The sequence below is a fragment of the Protopterus annectens genome, chromosome 7.part0, assembly GCF_019279795.1.
Source record: "Protopterus annectens isolate FY-2018-M chromosome 7.part0, PAN1.0, whole genome shotgun sequence".
NCBI lineage: Eukaryota > Metazoa > Chordata > Ceratodontiformes > Protopteridae > Protopterus > Protopterus annectens.
The window spans coordinates 711,515,009-711,532,195 of NC_056739.1; the positions used below are offsets into that span (position 1 = coordinate 711,515,009).

At 42.2% G+C, this 17,187-nt stretch overlaps 1 protein-coding gene across 1 annotated transcript in view; it reads right to left on the reverse strand.

Annotated features, from left to right (window-relative positions):
- The window catches only part of LOC122806647 (paired amphipathic helix protein Sin3a-like), a 1,669,103-nt gene that overhangs the window by 173,429 nt on the left and 1,478,487 nt on the right, over positions 1–17,187 (reverse strand). The window lies entirely within an intron of this gene.

Genomic DNA, 17,187 nt, shown 5'->3' on the forward strand with positions numbered 1-17,187 from the left:
TAAAACTTTCAGGCTACATTCCTATATTCCTTTACCTAATGGTTGGGTTTATCTCTGAATAAGTTTGATAACTAGACCAGTACAAAAAACAATTAGCTTTAAAGTTTTGTGATTGACAGAGAAGTCATAGGCAATTTGTAATGAATTTTCAATGGTTTTACTCTAATTGTAACATCTAAAAACGATAGAGCTCAACTTATTAAAAGATTTCATCTACTGTCAGCCTCTTCTGAACAATAACTTACTTTGAATTACAATGTGATTTCTACTCCTTTTTAAATATGTTGGACATAAAATCTTGCTAAAAGCTTATTTTAAAAGATGGAAAAAATATATGTAGTAACATTATGTTGCCTTTAATCTGTAAATCAGTTTGTCAAATTTGAAGGGAAGGTGATAACAGTAATAAGATTAGTAATTAGGATAATAAAATGAAAGAGTAATATGCGTATGGAGGTTAAGACTAACAACAAACATTACAAGTTCCTTTTAATTAACACAGAGCCTGATCAACAAGTTTAGGGATTTTTGAGGTGGTATTGCACCTGCATGGTGTAGATACTGTAGATATCATGGTGTCATGGGCATCGGAGTTCAGGGACTGGTACATGAATACTTCAGGGCACTTGCTGTACAGAAGGGATGCAGTTGTTAAGAGTACCTGTTAAGTCCAAGGACTAAGTTCAGGCAATGGAAATGTATGTTTGAATTTTGGGAATACATAAAGTCAGAGACTGAGATATCTTAGAGTATCTCCAGCCCCCTAATTCTGAGGTACAGTGACCTCAGAGTTGGTTTATATACGTAGGAGAGGCATAGCAGGACACAGACCCCAGTGCTGGGGATATAAAGCCCTTCTGCAAAAGTACTTTAAAAGTGCAACAGTAAACATCAGAATGTACCAACGTTTGACAAAAATGCAATACAATTTTTAAAGTGTCAGTCTGCCCATAATCAGGTCTCGGATTTACTTGACTGGTAAATATAATGGGAGACTAGCTAAGTAAAGTGAGGATATTTTCCTGAAGAAATGCTGTGTGGAGATGCTGGTGACAACGTTAAAACTGAAATTGTGGAAACTAATACTGGAGACAAAAATATTCAGCAGTTGTCTGTTGTATTATACAGACATCTAAATGCAAGACAAAAACATGCATCTGGAATTAAGGAGGCACTTAAATGACTAGTGCATGGCTTTTACACAAGGACACATCAATTTTACCAAGGTTAAACAGAGTATGATTACATCAGACACACACACACACACACACACACACACACACACACACACACACACACACACACACACACACACACACACACACACACACACACACACACACACACACACACACACCACAGGGAAAATTGCCATCATGTAGCTATTGTGGGCAGATCTGAACAATTAAGGTAATATAGGCTAGGAAAGTATTTAATATTTGTCTACACTGAGTCTTACAGATAGATAAATGATTGTAAATTGTAAATAACATTTTAAAGGAGTAAAAAAGGTAAAGAATAATTTTGACATATACCAGAAAGCCAGAGAGAGGAAGGGCAGTATAGAGGAATATCAAGAAATGGAAGAAAGAAGAGGTAGAAGAGCTTATCCATCATGATTAAATATTACGTTGAATGCAGAATTTGAGAAACTACCTGTAAATGGTCAAGGGTAGGAAAATGTAATGTATGCTTTCGTGTACGAGAGTGTCACTTCAAGCAACAGTGTGTCTTGTTTGAAACAGCATTCAATACATCTATTTTGCAATTAGTCCACCTACACTATAACACTATTAAAAGCTTTGGAAAGTAGTTTAGAAGATTTTTTTCTGTTAGATAACAGCGGGGAATGTTTATTTTTAGAAGGATGACGATGTCAGCTTAATTTAAAAAGCTTTTATGAATAAGCAGCAAGAGAGTTACAACCAAATGAACTAGAAGAGAGTAAATTTTACTAACAATTCTGCTGTAGTGAGGAGTTTCCAAGAAGGCTGCACACTGACCAGTGCTTAACTTCAACTCTCCCACTACAAAAAAATGAAACAAAGACAAGGGCCAGGAACTCGGTCACTTTTAGTAAACTCAATTACTGGCTAGTAAGTACACTGTCTGAATGCCAGAAAAGAAGAAACTAAGAGAGCCTGAAAAAATCAATTAAAAAGGTGAAGAGAAAACACTAACTGGGAAGACTCCTGCAGCTGCAAAAAAGCAGTTCAAGCTTCACGGTGAAGTACATGGCTTCCAGTAATCTACAAGAAAAAAAATAGGTCAAATATGCTCTGTCCTAATTAAAATAAATGAAATACTGAAGGATATAGCAACTCAAATAAAAAAGGCAGGAAAAAAATGGAAGGAACTTAAACAGATGTTCAGATGAAATGAAGAAAAGGCTTGCCGAGTATAACACTGCTCAAGAAGAGATGTTTCAAAAAAATGGTAGAATTGGAGGACAGAGCACATTGGGAAAATCTGAGATTTTTTGCTGCAGCAGAGAAACTAGACAGAACAGAATGCATCAATTTTATGAAGGCACAAATAAGAGACTGAGCTGATATTCTGCAGCAGGAACTGTTAATTGAAAGGACGCACAGTATGTATTTCCAAATCTGGCCATGAGAAAGTAGCCAAGACTAGTATTAGTAAAGATGCAAACCTACCATCAGAAAGAGTTGATCCTGACAAAACTGTGGCAAAAAGGGCAAACTATTAAAAATTGGACACAGTAGAGTGTTTGTGGGGAAATGATTATTCACCGGGGCAGAAAATAAATGTATTCCAACAATCAGAAAATGTTGAGAAGTAGGTCAAATTCATGCTGCTGTATCCAGCTGTCTTCAAAATAATTTTTCCTACAGGATCAAAGTCACTTTTGATGCAGAACAGGGTAAGGAAGAAATACAAACATTTTTTTCCAGTACAACGCGAGTCATCAAAAGCAGAAGGTGACTTTCCTCATTCTTCTAATAATAGAGAACATGTAAAGACTTCACTGTGAAACCTTTTCTATTGCTCCAAAAGAAAATGCTTGAGACACAAAAAAAAAGCACAGGAGTAGACCAGAAGAATTGGGAGTACATTAGAACTGAACCGGAATCTGGAGTTGGGAGATGAAAATGAACAGGAAGAAGACCAGAAACAGAAATTAGTGAATAAATGTGAGACTGCAAAGCATCATTTACATTTATGAAATACAGCTGTATAAGAAAAAGTGGAAAGTGTCAACTTTTATTGAATTTGTCAAACTTGTGGGGAACTTAAGGGCACTTGCCTCACTTTATATCATTAATGTTTGGAAGGACACTGAGGGAGGGGGAAGGAGGAAGGGAAAAAGTAACTATGTAAAACAATTTCTGTTCTTAGCATTATTTCTATGAAACTTTTCATGATATAAAGAAGTAATGTATTTACCATAACGTTCCATCCATATTGTCCATTTTCATTTATCCTTGACATATTGGTTTGGTTCCAACATCATAATCGACTCTGCCATTAGTATAGCTCACGCAAGCCAAAAACTCTCGAGCTTCACCTCTACCCACAATCCCTCTTCTCAGTTATTTCAGATCAAGTTTAGAGATTAGAAAGAAAAGGTACAGATTAGGAAGCCTTAATGCAGACCACATCTGCTATGCCATAAAGATTACAATAAGATGAGAATACATAGTCCATTCCATCAAAATGTCTTTAAAGGCCGGGTGATGGATGGAGGGAGAGGAGTCAAGGATAAATGAAAATTGACAACACTGATGGAACGTTATGTTAAGTACATGACTTCTTTATCTGATTATGTAAATTTTCAACTTATCCTTGACATATTGGCGGAGTCCCCATCTACCATAGATCCAGGGATGAGTCACAGAAGAATATCTGTGAGCACCATTGAACCAACAAATGATCTTCCCCTAGAGACCAAATCCAATCTGTAGTGTGTAATAAAGGTATGGGGAAAAGGCCAAGCAACTGTTGCACATACATAATCCTCAGAAGGTCTTGATTGGAAAACTGCTGAAGTGGCTACAGACCTTGTATAATGTGCCTTAACAGACCTTGGCAAATCAATTTTCTTAAAATTACAGATGGATATACAATCCTTGAGCCATCTAGCTAAGGTCACTTTTCTGACTGGTTTACCAAATGTTGCACTGGAAAAGGAAACAAATAATTGGTCAGCTTTTCTTAAGTCTTTTGTTCTGTGAAGATAAAAGTGGAATTGCCTGTGAAAGTCCAACAAATGTAAACAGTAGTCATCTTTGTTAGAAAAATACACTGGTAAATTAATAGTCTAGATTGATATTAGACTCGGACACTACCTTTGGTAGAAAGGTGGGGTTTGTCCATAATGAAACTCTGTCTTGATGAAAAATCAAATAAGGTGGTCTACATGATAAGGCTTGGAGTTCTGAAATCCTTGTAGCAGAGGTTACTGCCACCAAAAATAATGTTTTCCATGACAAATACTTCAGATCACAGTCTGCGGTTGTTCAAAGGGAGAATGCATGGATTGAACATTAGGTTAAGATCCCAAGGGGGAGTAGGATCTTTAAAAGGAGGTTTCAATAAAGTGTTTTTCTTAAAAATGACTTGCAAAATCTATGAAAAGCCAAGGAACATTCTTCCAAACCATTATGGAAATTTGAAATTGCTGCAAGCTGTATTCTGATGGTAGATGAGGAAGCCCCTGCACTGAAAAGAGAGGCTAAGAAATCTAAAACATTTTCAGTAGATACGGAAAAAGCATCAATATCCCTGTCATGAGTCCAAATGGTAAATTTCTTCCATTTACTAGTATATAGTTTACAGGTGGAAAGCTTATGAGAAGCTAGGAGAATTTGGTGTACTGTGGAAGAAAGTTTAAATCGCCAGGCAATTAATGGAACTGGAGGAACCATGCTGTCAGCTTGAGGTTCAGAATGCCTGGATGAACTAGTCCATCTGGATGTGACAGAAGGTCTAGAGCTTGGCCCAGAGTCCAAGGTCACTGAATCAGATAAGGCCAAAAAAGGAGGAACCATATTTGTTGAGGCCAATAAGGTGCAATGAGGATTACCTTGGTCTTCAGCCTGAGTGCTTTTTGTATGAACTTTGGAATTACAAGTTATCAGGAGAAAGGCATATAGTAATCCGGGCCGCCAAGTGTGGAGAACAGCAACTCTTGGTGAATTCCCCTGAGGGGGAAATCAAGGTAAAGTAGTTGCTGCACTTGTTTAGGGAAGAGGTGGACAGCTTACAGCAAAGGTGGCCCCATTGATGGAAAATCCTGTAACTTTTGGATTGAGAGACATTTGTAAGGCTGAAGAATATATCTACTCAGTTTGTCTGCTATCACACTAGAACTCCCTGGAATATGCATTACTATCAGAAAGCGGTTGAAGAGATTGCTCACTGCCACACCGAGTGCTTCGCAACAAAGCCGATGAGATTTGGTTCCTCCCAGTTTGTTTTTGTACCAAACTACTGACATACTGTCTGTCTGAATTGCAATTGTTCCCATAGGAAGGGCTGTTTGAAAGGCTTGCAATGCTAAAAGCATCGCCCTTAGTTCCAAAACACTGTGATGCAAGTTGGCCTCTAAGGGGGACCAAGTGCCTTGGACAGCCTTGCCCAGAAAATGCCCCCCTACCCCATCTAGGAAGCGTCCGTGGTCACTACGGTCTTGGGTTCTGGAAGGACGAAGGGGCAGCCCAGAAAAAATTTCTTTGGAGTGAATCCACCAAGCTAGATCTTTCCTGCAATGCTTGGTGATCAAAATCTGGTCTGACATGGGTTGGTACAGCATTGAGATGCCAGCAGCCATTGTAGAATTCAAGTAATATCTGGCATGGGGAACTAGAGTTATTGTCGCTGCCATAGAAACTAGGGCCTGTAAAATAAGGTGAGTGGGTACCTTCTTGCTGTGAATTATTTTTTGAACCTGGGCTATGATTTTTTGAAGTCTCACTGGAGGAAGGGATGCTACAGTTGTTGTCGTATTCAGCACTGGTGCTATAAACTCTAAACTCTGAGTTGGAGACTGTTGAAATTTTTTTGTGGTTTATACTTATTCCAAGGTATGCACAGGTGTTGAGAATATAATTCCTCATCTCTATCAATTGATGCCTGGTTGGAGCGGTAATGAGCCAATCATCCAAACATTAAAACACACGGAATCCTTGCAGTCTCAAGTGAGCTGCTACTGCTGCCATACATCTGGTGAACACCCTGAGGGCTGTGGTGAGACAAGAGGGCAGTGCCCTGAATTAGTAATGACCGGCTTCCAGCTGGAAGTGGAGGAACTTACTGGGGCATTTTCCATTTTTATGTGGTAATACACATCCTGAAGATCTATCGAGCACATCTGGATGTGACAGAAGGTCTGGAGCTTGGTCCAGAGTCCAAGGTTGCTGAATCAGATAAGGCCAAAGAATAGAAGAATGGACTGTACCTTCACCATTCGGAATTGCGTTTGTTGAACTGATTTGTTCAACACAATGAGATCCAAAATGTGTCTCCAGTCCCCTGTCTTTTTTGGCACTAAAAAGAATCTTCAGTAAACTCTGGATCCTCTTTGGTCTGATGGGACTTATTGGATGAATCTTTTGTCTAGCAGTTTTTGAATTTCTACAACTGCTGGTTCCCTCTGACTGTGTGGAATATTGGGGAATTTTTTGCATACTGAGGGAAGAAGGGGAAAACTGGAAATAATCCACTGCACCCAAGAATCTGTTGTTATATTTAGCCAGGCATTTTGGTGCAAAGATAAGCATCCCCAGACTCCCTGGTTCTGTGGGCCACCTCTGCCACGTAGATGGTGTCTTCCATTGTGACTCCCCCCACTGCACCTGGGGGAAATGTTCGTGTGTCCTGGAAAGGTCCTTGGGACTTTTTGAACCACATTTTTCCACTGCTACTCTGACTCCTGGAAAAGGATCCTTGGAGAGTGGAAAAACGAAACCCCACAGCAGAAAGGGTCTTACCATCCTTCTCACACCTGGATAATGTGTCTCTAACTGTTGGGCCACATAGAGATGATCCATCTAAAGCAGCACTGATGAAGACTTAAATAGCTCTGAAAAGTCACAAAGGCGCATCCAGGAGTGCCTCCTTATGACTACACCTGAACCTGCTGCTCTAGTGGTTGATTCAGCTGCATGTACAATGAACCTCATGGACAAGTTCGACACAGACTCCAGTGTGATCAACTGGGTTTCTTGTACTCCCTCAGTAACAGCTCCTGCTAGGGTATCTGACAGCTCCTTGATCAGATTCCTTTGGAGTCTGGCAAAATGTGCTAAGTTGTTGAAAAAACAGAGAGTGAAGGTCGATGAAGCGAAAATCCAATTCCCACACCTACCCATTGTGCTTGCCTCTGTTGGGAGGATGGATAGATGAACTCTCCTCTGCAAGTTCCTTTTTAGTGGCAGTTGCTACAGCCATGGCATCTACTGCTAAACCTTTAGCCCAGAATTGTTTGTCCTCAGGGGCTGATAAAATTTTGTCCAGTCTCTTGCAGATGGGTTCAGTGGTGTTAGGTGCCTTCCACGCCCACTGAGAGATCACCTGAAAGAGCTTGTCAGCAGGCAGAATCACCAAGCTGGTAGTCGGGCAGGTACCAAAAGCCTGTAGGTAAACTGAATCTTCTGAGGAAAGGTTTTGAGACTTCCAGGCGCCCTTTGTTTCAGAATTTTGAGGATGTCTCCAAAGGAGGCATCATCAGGGGATGACCCTCGAGGACCCCTCCCCTTCATCAAAATCAGTGCCCTCAGTGACCAGTTCCTGAGGGGAATCTAACTGCTTCCTTTTGCACTTCTGAGGAACATCCTCAGGGGGATAGTCTGGTGAAGTATGAGAAGATGACAGAATTTGTATCTGAGGTTCCTGCAGATTCGGTAATCTCTGCCCCAGTGGGGAGACAGGTCGAAAAATGGAACGAGAGGAGGCTATTTGCTCTGAGGAGGAAGGGGCCAATTTAGTGACTGCAATAGACAAAGCCCTCTCCACTGCCTTGAAGGTCAGTCTCCCCGAAGAGGGAAGGGAGCCTAGAACAGAGACAGACTCTCTTTGAACCATGGTCACTCCCTGCTGTGATGAAACAAATCCTGGGGCAGAAGCCAGTCAAGTTGAACTGTGCCTATGCTCCAAAGCGCAGGGACAGCTCCAAAAAATTGGAGTCAACTCCTGCCTCTCAGAGCCAACAGGACAGACATGGCCCCAGGAGATCCCCAGATCTGAAAGAACCAAATAACTTGAGTAATCACTGGTTCTGAAGGAAGGCAGATCTCCAGAACCGATGCAACCAGCACCAGACAACATAAAGCTGGGAACTCTGAAACCTCAGAGGAGGAGTAATTATAGGTGTAAAAGGTGGTGCGGCACCCAAACCTGCACAGGTTCGGGCCAAAGGAAGTCCTGTTAAATCTCTTGCCCACAGAATTTTATTCACCAATCTCTGCACATCCAGTTCTGTAAGGCTTTTGATGGAATGGAGTGACATTACAGATGGCAATTTTGGCCCTTGTAGGAAAACATCAGACAATTCACCACTTACTAGAACTGCAATTGCCCGTTCTCATCTGCTATCAACTCTTCTCTATGCCTCACCTCTATTCTCCAACTTAAACAAAACAGATCTTAATAAACTATCATCCTGCTATAACCACATTGCCAGCTTTGCTACTGGCACAGCCTACCGAACACACCACTGCCACAATCTAAATTGCCTAGGATGGCTTGAACTGCCAAGCCTACTGCAGTTCAACCAGCTAATAGTGGCACATAAAGTCCTTTACCAACCAGAAAATACACCTGCACTAAAAAATATTATCAGCCCCTACACCAGCACCCAGCCACTGCAATCATCCACTAGACTCCTAGTTCAAACATACAAATCCAACTACTCAGCTGGGAACTCTCTGTTTGCCAACTCTGTTGGAAAAACATGGAACAGACTCCCAGCTGACTTGACCCTAGAACCCTCACTTACTCAATTCAAAAACAAACTCAAGAAGTACTTCAAAACTCATTGGATATATCCTTGCACTAACCCCGACTAGTGACCTCTCTATTTCTTCGGTGCCTTATCTTCAACTACTTCTAACTTTTTTCTACCACTCCATTTCAGGAAGGGTCAATTGTATAACTGCTGCTCAACGTGTCTTAAACCTGAATGTAATGTTATGTATATATAACTTTGAAAATAATGTTATTTTTCTAAAGTGTTTTATAATAAGTTAGCACTATATGTGCTAAATGCTGGTATTGCTTATGACTATAATCTGCTTGAAACTAGCATTTACTAAATGTTCAATGTGCATTATTATCTTGGAGCTTTTCTCCCCGGGCCTCCACTGAAAATGGACATATATCCAGTTAACTATCCCGGTCAACAAATGTAACATAAATAAATAAATAAATAATTCACCTACAAAGGGATCAACAGAGGGGGAGTAGGTTGTCCTGGGCAAAATTTCTTTTTTGTACTGCATCATTTACTTGGTGCCGAAGTAGTCGGCGCTGATGAAGAGCCAGAAGGTACTATGTCTTGCGTTGAAAGTTTCTGTATCAATGCTTCATAGTCGGGAAAAATTCCCTGTACCGAAAATTTTCTTGGTACCGAAGGTTTAGATCCTGAGTCTACTGGTTCAGATAGGCTTTTAGGAACAGAGGACTTTTGTTTCTTGGGTGTCAGTGCAGATAGGGAAGTTGGTACTGACAAGCTCTTCTTTTTGGCCATCTCCATAAAGGATGAGGAAGAAGGCAAAGAAATATCAGTCAATCTTTTCATGAGCAGATATAGGGTGTGCAAAGGCAGAAGGAATCAAGCTTTTCAGAATTAACTTGTTTTTTCTTTCTACCAGGGCCTTGTGACTAAAGCCATGGCAGATGCAAGAATCCTCCTGTAAGTGGACAGGACACAAACAGGAATCTTGTGGCTGCACTTCTGGCATTTTTTGAAGCCACAGGACCCTTAGACTTTTCAGCCAAAATAACGAAATAAAAAGGTACACACCACAGTCACACTAAAGAAGTACAGAAGACCACTCAACAACTAGATTAGCTAGGAAAAGTTTTTTTTTTAAATGAAAGGAAAGAAATTAACAATGATAGTAAAGGTACATAAAGTGTACAGAAAGGGACTATCAACAATGATATTTGGAGGTACACGAAAGTGTAACGAAAGGAGAAAAACTAATTCTGAAGGGGCAGAGAAACAGCAAAACGAGTATATAAGGCTATAACACAGTAAAGGTGAAGAAATATATAATAGGGTTATGAGATAGTATTAGGAAATTATCAAGAAAATGTACTTATCTCGAGAGCTATGGTGAACTCGTCTGACTTGAAAAGTGGCAAATGAGATCTGAGGTAACAGAGAGTGGGATTGTGGGTACAGGTAAAGCTGGAGAGTTTTTGGCTTGCGTAAACTGTAGTAAAGGCTGAGTCGATCCTGATGTTGGAACTGAACCCATATGTCAAGGATAAAATGAAAACTGAGATAATCAGATTGCATGTTTTATAGTAGAGCATTTTTAGTTCTTGTGTTTGATAAAGATATTAAAGAAAAAGTACAGTTGTGTACCTACCATAAATGTAGATGTTCGAGTGTATTCACTGTTGCAGTCATTACTCTTGGGTTATCCTGCTGGCAGGCTACCCACAGTCGACCTGAACTCCAAAGTCCTGGTCCGGCGTCAGTTGCTGTCGCCTCTTCCCTGACGTCAGTGCGCCAGGGGTATAAAAGATGCAGCAGACGCCATTTTCTTCAGTTTTTCTTGCCCCAGATGTCAGGTGCCCCCAAAAGGGTAGGCTAAATATATTATGCCAATAAACATACATGCACTAAAGTAACATTTCCTTCATCTACAAGCAAATACACCACATAGGTTGTATAGAATAGATAAGTACAGATAAACCCCAGCAAAAGAAAGGGGGGAACGGAGGGAGGGTAACCTGGACTGCAACAGTGAATACACTTAAACATCTACATTTATGGTGAGTACACAACTGTACTATGTCCATGTTTCACTGTTGCAGTCATTACTCTTGGGTTGAATCCCAAAGCTGAGGATGGGTGGCTGGGCTAAATAGGATTAGGAGAGGCTATGAGGCCCTGCAGGACAGCAGTGGCAAAGCCTGCTCTGGATTTAGAGTAAAGAGGTAAGTGGTAGTGCTTTGTAAAAGTGTGCACTGAACTCCAAGTTGCAGCCTCTAAGATGTCTTTGGTTGGTACTCCTCTGAGGAAGGCTGCTGAAGTGGCTGCTGCTCTGGTAGAGTGAGGCCTAATGCCCTTAGGCACTGATTTGCCATGCTGAAAATAGCAGAAATGAATGCAATGACCTATCCATTTAGAAATAGTTTGTTTTGAGATGGCCTTTCCTTCTGATCCTGCAGCATATGACAAAGTTGCTCAGTCTTTCTGAAAGCTTTAGTTCGGTCCAAGTAGAAGCGTAGCTGTCTGTGTATGTCCAAAGAATGCATAATTTTCTCCCCTTTGTTCTGTGGGTTTGGATAAAAGGTAGGCAAGTGAATGGTTTGGTTGAGGCCCACACTGGACACCACCTTAGGCATAAATGTAGGGTTTGTCCTCAGAGAAACCCTGTCTGGATGAAAAATGATAAAAAGGTTCCACAACCATGAGTGCTTGTAGCTCCGAGACTTATCTTGCAGAGGTTATTGCCAGGAGTAGAGCTGTTTTCCAGGATAAGAATTTTACATCAGCTGTTGAGGCTGGCTCAAAAGGAGGCAGTGTGAGTTTTTCCAAGACATAATTGAGATCCCATGCCGGAATTGGTGCTCTCCGTGGAGGCCTGATGTTTTTGGCCCCTGTGAGGTACTGCCTTATTAAAGGGTGAGAAAAGATAGATGGTTCCGTATTGTAATGGGCTGAAATGGCAGAGGCATGAATCTTAATTGATGAAAAGGAAAGGCCTTTGTCCAGCATCTCAGTTAGGTATTGCAAAATCTGAGGAATATTTGGTACATATGTTTCAATGCCTTGTTCCTGGTTCCAAGCACAGAATCTCTTCCATTTTTCTGCATAAGATTTTCTGGTACTGGGCCTTCTGGCCTCCAAGATAACTTCCATAACAGCTTTTGAAAGAGGAGTGTTCTAAATGGCTACATTATCCGCCATGCTGCCAGATTTAAGGTCCTGAGTTGGCTGTGCAGGATCTGATTGTTTTGTTGGGTCAGCAAGTGAGAAGTTTGAGGCAATATCCATGCTGGACCTTGAGACAAGCTCTTTAGGATTGGGTACCAGTGCTGGCGTGGCCAGTCTGGTGCAATCAGTATAATTTTTGCCTTCTCTTGTCTGACCTTTAGGAGTACCTTGGGAAGGAGAGGCAGTGAAGGAAAGGCATATACTGTTAGGTTTTTCCAGCTGAAGGATAGGGCGTCCACTTTCCATGCTTGTCTGTAATTGGCAGTTGTGAGGGGAGGCAAATAGATCTATGTCTGGGCATCCCCATTTCCTTGTTATCATGCTGAAGACTTGTGGGTCCAGTTTCCACTCGTGGGGATCCATGAGGTTTCTGCTTAGTTCATCTGCCAGAGTATTTGTTTTTCCTGGCAGGAATTGTGCTTGCAGGTGAACTTCATAGGTTCGTACTAGGCTATATCTGCCCTAGGGCATTTATAAGCCTAGCCAGAGTGTGTGTGGCTTTCACCACCCCTTAGGATGAGAATACTATGCCCTTTTAGGGTTTAGTTTACTGTGCCTCTGTCTAGTAGTGACACAGAGATGACCCCCGGGGTAAACCTACGATCTCCCATCCACTCGTCAAGATTTCTCTTGAAAAGAGTCAATGAGGGGCTCTGCCTAACATGGACTGGGATTCTGTTCCAGAGTTTAGGGAGCCTCTGGGTTATGAATCTGTCCCTCCAGCACGTCCTATAGGTTCATAAGATTGTGCATCCTGTACTAGAACCCAGGACCATTTGTACTTTAGTCTTACACTTACATCTGCTGCCACATGACTAGTCAATGCTGTGTCCCACAAGGTCAATGCTTGTCTGCAGAGGGGGTAGGAATGTGTGCCTCCCTGCTTATGTATCACATGACCGCAGTATTGTCCTTCTTTATCAGTAGCTGTCCTGGATGTAGATCCTTGAAAGCTGTCAGGGCATTCTGAACAGCTAGCATCTCTTTTTGATTAATATGAAGATGCATCTGGCTTGCAGGCCATGTGCCCTGAATACATTTTCCTGCCATATGGTCCCCCCCAGGCATAATCTGATGCATCCGTTGTCAGTGTCTGTCTGGCTGTGGGTAAAGTGAATGGCAGACCCTTGTTGTGGTGACAGGCCTGTGCCCACCATCGAAACTCCTGTTGCAGGCAGGGAATGAGGGTAATTACTGTCTCCAGGCTGTGGCAATGCTGAGTCCAAACACTTTTTAGATACCATTGTAGTTTCCTCATATGCAGTCTGGCATATGGAATTAGTAGAATGCAGGATGCCATGAAGCCCAAGGCCTGCAGGATTTTCCTTGCAGATAACCGGGTCTTTGTTGCCAACTTTTTGAAGTAAGAAGCCATTTGCCTTTGTTTGTCTGGCGTGAGATAAGCCATCTGGGCAGTTGTATTTAAGCTTGCAGCCAGGAATATTATCTCTTGAGGGGGTACTAGTTTTGATTTCTTTTCGTTTACTGTGTACCCTAGGCAGATTAGTAATCTTTTTACAAACGCCAGATGCTTTAGAAGAATGTCTTTGTTCTCTGCTTGAATAAGGCAGTCGTCCAAGTAGGGATATATTTGAATTCCTCTTTGTCTGCAAAATGCAATTACTGGTGCCAGGCATTTTGTGAAGACCCTGGGCGCAGTAGATAAGTCAAAGGGCAGTGCAGAGAATTGGTAGTGCATTGAGCCAGCTACGAATCTGAGGTATCTTCTGCAAGATTGTCTGATTGGGACATGCAGGTATGCCTCTTTTAGGTCCAAAGTTACGAGCCAAGCCTTCTTGCCCAGCATGGGCAGTAGCTGCTGAAGAGTCAACATCTTGAATTTTGGAACCTCCAGGAATGTGTTTAGTATAGATAGGCCCAGTATTGGTCTCCAGGGTTTTGTCCTTTCTGGGCACCAAGAAAAGTCTGGAGTAAAATCCTTGCCCCTGCCCTTGCTGTGGTACTTGTTGAATGGCCCTCATGTCCATGAGGGCTGTAATTTGCTTTTGTGGCTCTGCCAATTGACTGTGTGGCAGGTCTGGCATACATTTTGCCCTTGGTAGGGTGTGAAAATGGAACCTGTAGCCCTGGGACACTATGTTCAAGACCGATTTGTCCTGGGTAATCATTTGGCAATTTGGTGGAAAAAGTGCTAGTTTTCCCCCTAAGAGGGCTGCCAAAAGATAAGTGCTTGGATCCGGCAGAGGAAAGTCATTGGGACGGTTCCTGTAAGGTTGTGATTTGTCTTCTCCGCTTTTGGAGGTAGGAGCACCCCATTGTTTAGGCCTGCATGAGCCTTGGGGCTGAGATCTGCCTCTGGGACGTCTGTATCTGTCTCTTTGTGGCCTGTCTGACACTGGAAAGGACCAATTTTTGAAGGCCAGTTCCTGCTAAATCTGGGTGGCTGTACCTGTAAGAAATCCTTAACTGTCTGCATGGATTTTGCTTTATCCTCCATTTTCTTCAACACCTCTTCTGCTGTAGCACCAAACAAAGTATCATGCTGTAATGGAGCATCTAATAATTTTGCTTTAACATGGTCAAGCAGATTCTGTTCCTTTAACCAAGCATGCCTTCTAATAACAGAACCTGTAACAGCGGCCCTGCAAAAGGCCTCCAGTGAATCATAACCACATAGCAAAGTATGCTTTCCCACTTGTTCAGCTGCATGCAATAAATCCTGCATTTCCTTCTTCTCTGAACATTCAGAATTTGTCAACATTTTCTGTTTAAGCAGTGACATTAAGTATTGCTGATATTTAAGCATATGAAACTGACACTTTAAAGCCCTTACAGCCAAGGTAGCAGAAGTGTAAACTTTATCCCCCCATCTGTCCAGTGCCCTAGAATCCCTATAAGAGGGGACAGGTTTTTTTGCAGTGGAAGCTTTGACCCCTTTGGGACCCTGAGATATAGTTTCTTGGTCAGCAGCAGGGTTTTTATATAGGAATTTATGAGAGTCTGGGACCCTGTAGTATCTGTCTGGCTTAGCAGGTGCAGGGGGTAAAGAGTCAGGGGACAGGCCGGACTCTGAAAATACATCATCTACAACGTCTAGAACAGGGGAATAGCAAGAGGTCTGTGCTGAGGTGGTTGTAGCAGAAAGTCTCTAAGCCTTTTCTTAGACTCTGAGTAATCTTGGCTCTCCCAGTGGAAATGATCCCTCATGGTATGCAGTGTTTCCCCAAAATAATAATCCTCAGGAGGAGAAGCTGAAGGAATGGATTCTTCAGCATCAGAATCCTCATAGGGAGGAAATGAATATCCCTGTTCAGAAGAGGAATCAGAGGAAATTAAAACCTGATCAGAAGAATCATATTCTGTCTCTTGCATAAGCCTCTTATCAGGAGGAGGATGGGAACCCCTGGTCAAAGTAATTAGGTCTTCGGCCATTTTAAGCATCTGTTTTTTAGGCATGGAAGTCTGAGTAGGAGAATGCTGTACTTGTTTCTTTGTCTTTAGAGCTGCTTTAGTCTTTGTCTTTGAAGCTGAAGATGGTTTAACATATAACTGTGTAGGTCTGAAGACACCCTCAGAAGCCGATGCCTGCTCAGCGCCTCCGGACCCATCTGAGGGAATGATTTCCGAGTCTCCAATATCTTTAGTATACAGAGGCCCAGTCAGCTCCACATGGGAGTTGGAAGTGGCCTGTGGCTCTGAGGTAGCAGACGCCAGGGGCTGCGAAAGCACCTCACTGAGAACCGGCGACTGGCCTAACTGAGGCCTCGTCGGTTTTGGACCTCGGATGCCTATCCTTTTCCTTGTCCTTGCGTTTTTTGTAAACTCCAGTCGTCAGCTGTTCCGACGGCATTATATAGTTAAATATCTGGCCAAAGTAATGAAATGCAAAATCGAACTGACGCTTAATAGTGCGTTGGTTAAATCTAGCACAAAACTGACAGATAGCAACGTCGTGGTCAGGGCCTAGGCAAGGAATATAGTACGAATGAAAATCCTTATGAGGTATTTGCTTCCCATGAGAAATACAATTGTTAACTTTTTCTGACATTGGTCTGGAGCAAGAAAAAAGTTTCCCCAACGGGGTACTTAGCTTTAATGAAGACTTCGGTTCTGAAATTCGGATTTGAAAATCTCAGGAGTCGGCCGACCAGCACTTGCAAACTGCTTTTGCTTCGGGCACAGCGCGGCAAGAAAGACTGAAGAAAATGGCATCAGCTGCATCTTTTATACCCCTGGCGCACTGACGTCAGGGAAGAGGCGACAGCAACCGACGCCGGATCAGGAATTTGGAATTCAGGCCGACTGCGGGTAGCCTGCCAGCAGGATAACCCAAGAGTAATGACGGCAACAGTGAAACACGATGAACATCAGACGGCTTTACCTCTCTCTCTCCTTTTTTACTATACAATATTGTCTCTTTCGGCTTTTCCCCGTTAGGGGTTGCCACAGCAGAACTCTGGTCCACTAATGATTGGCAGTAGATTTTTATGTGCCGAGTTGCCGGCCCTGACGCACAACCTTCAACGAAGGTATGCCCATTCACGCATGTCTCCACACAGAAGACGCTCTAGCTGAGAATAGAACAGGACGTCTTACTGTGAGGCGACAACGCTACCGCAGCACCACCACTGCAGTGTAGGCACTACAATATATAAATGCTAGAGAAAAGCATGCTTAAGTTAAATAGGCTGTAATCTTGGGTTGCTGAGGTGGGGGAGAAAGTACACAGTTCATAACATATGTGGATCTGATATAGTTTATCTTACTTTTACATATGTGAATGTCTGCATTAAGGCCTCTGGCTTAAACTAATACCATGTTTTAAGTGGAAAGAAGCAAATAAGAGAACACTGAATATAATTACAAGTTTTCCTTTAGCAATAAATGATTCAACCTGTCTTTAGAAACCTGCAGCTGAGGACTACACTTTTTTTCTGTTATGTTTCTATAGAAAAGCTGATTATAGGCCAAAAAAATCAAAGCACTGTCTCTTCCAGACTAAAAGTTAATGTTTTCTGAAAGCATGCAAGTTGCGTTTCACATATGGGAGGGGAATAAAGATAAACAAAGAACAGACACCAATTAGTGTA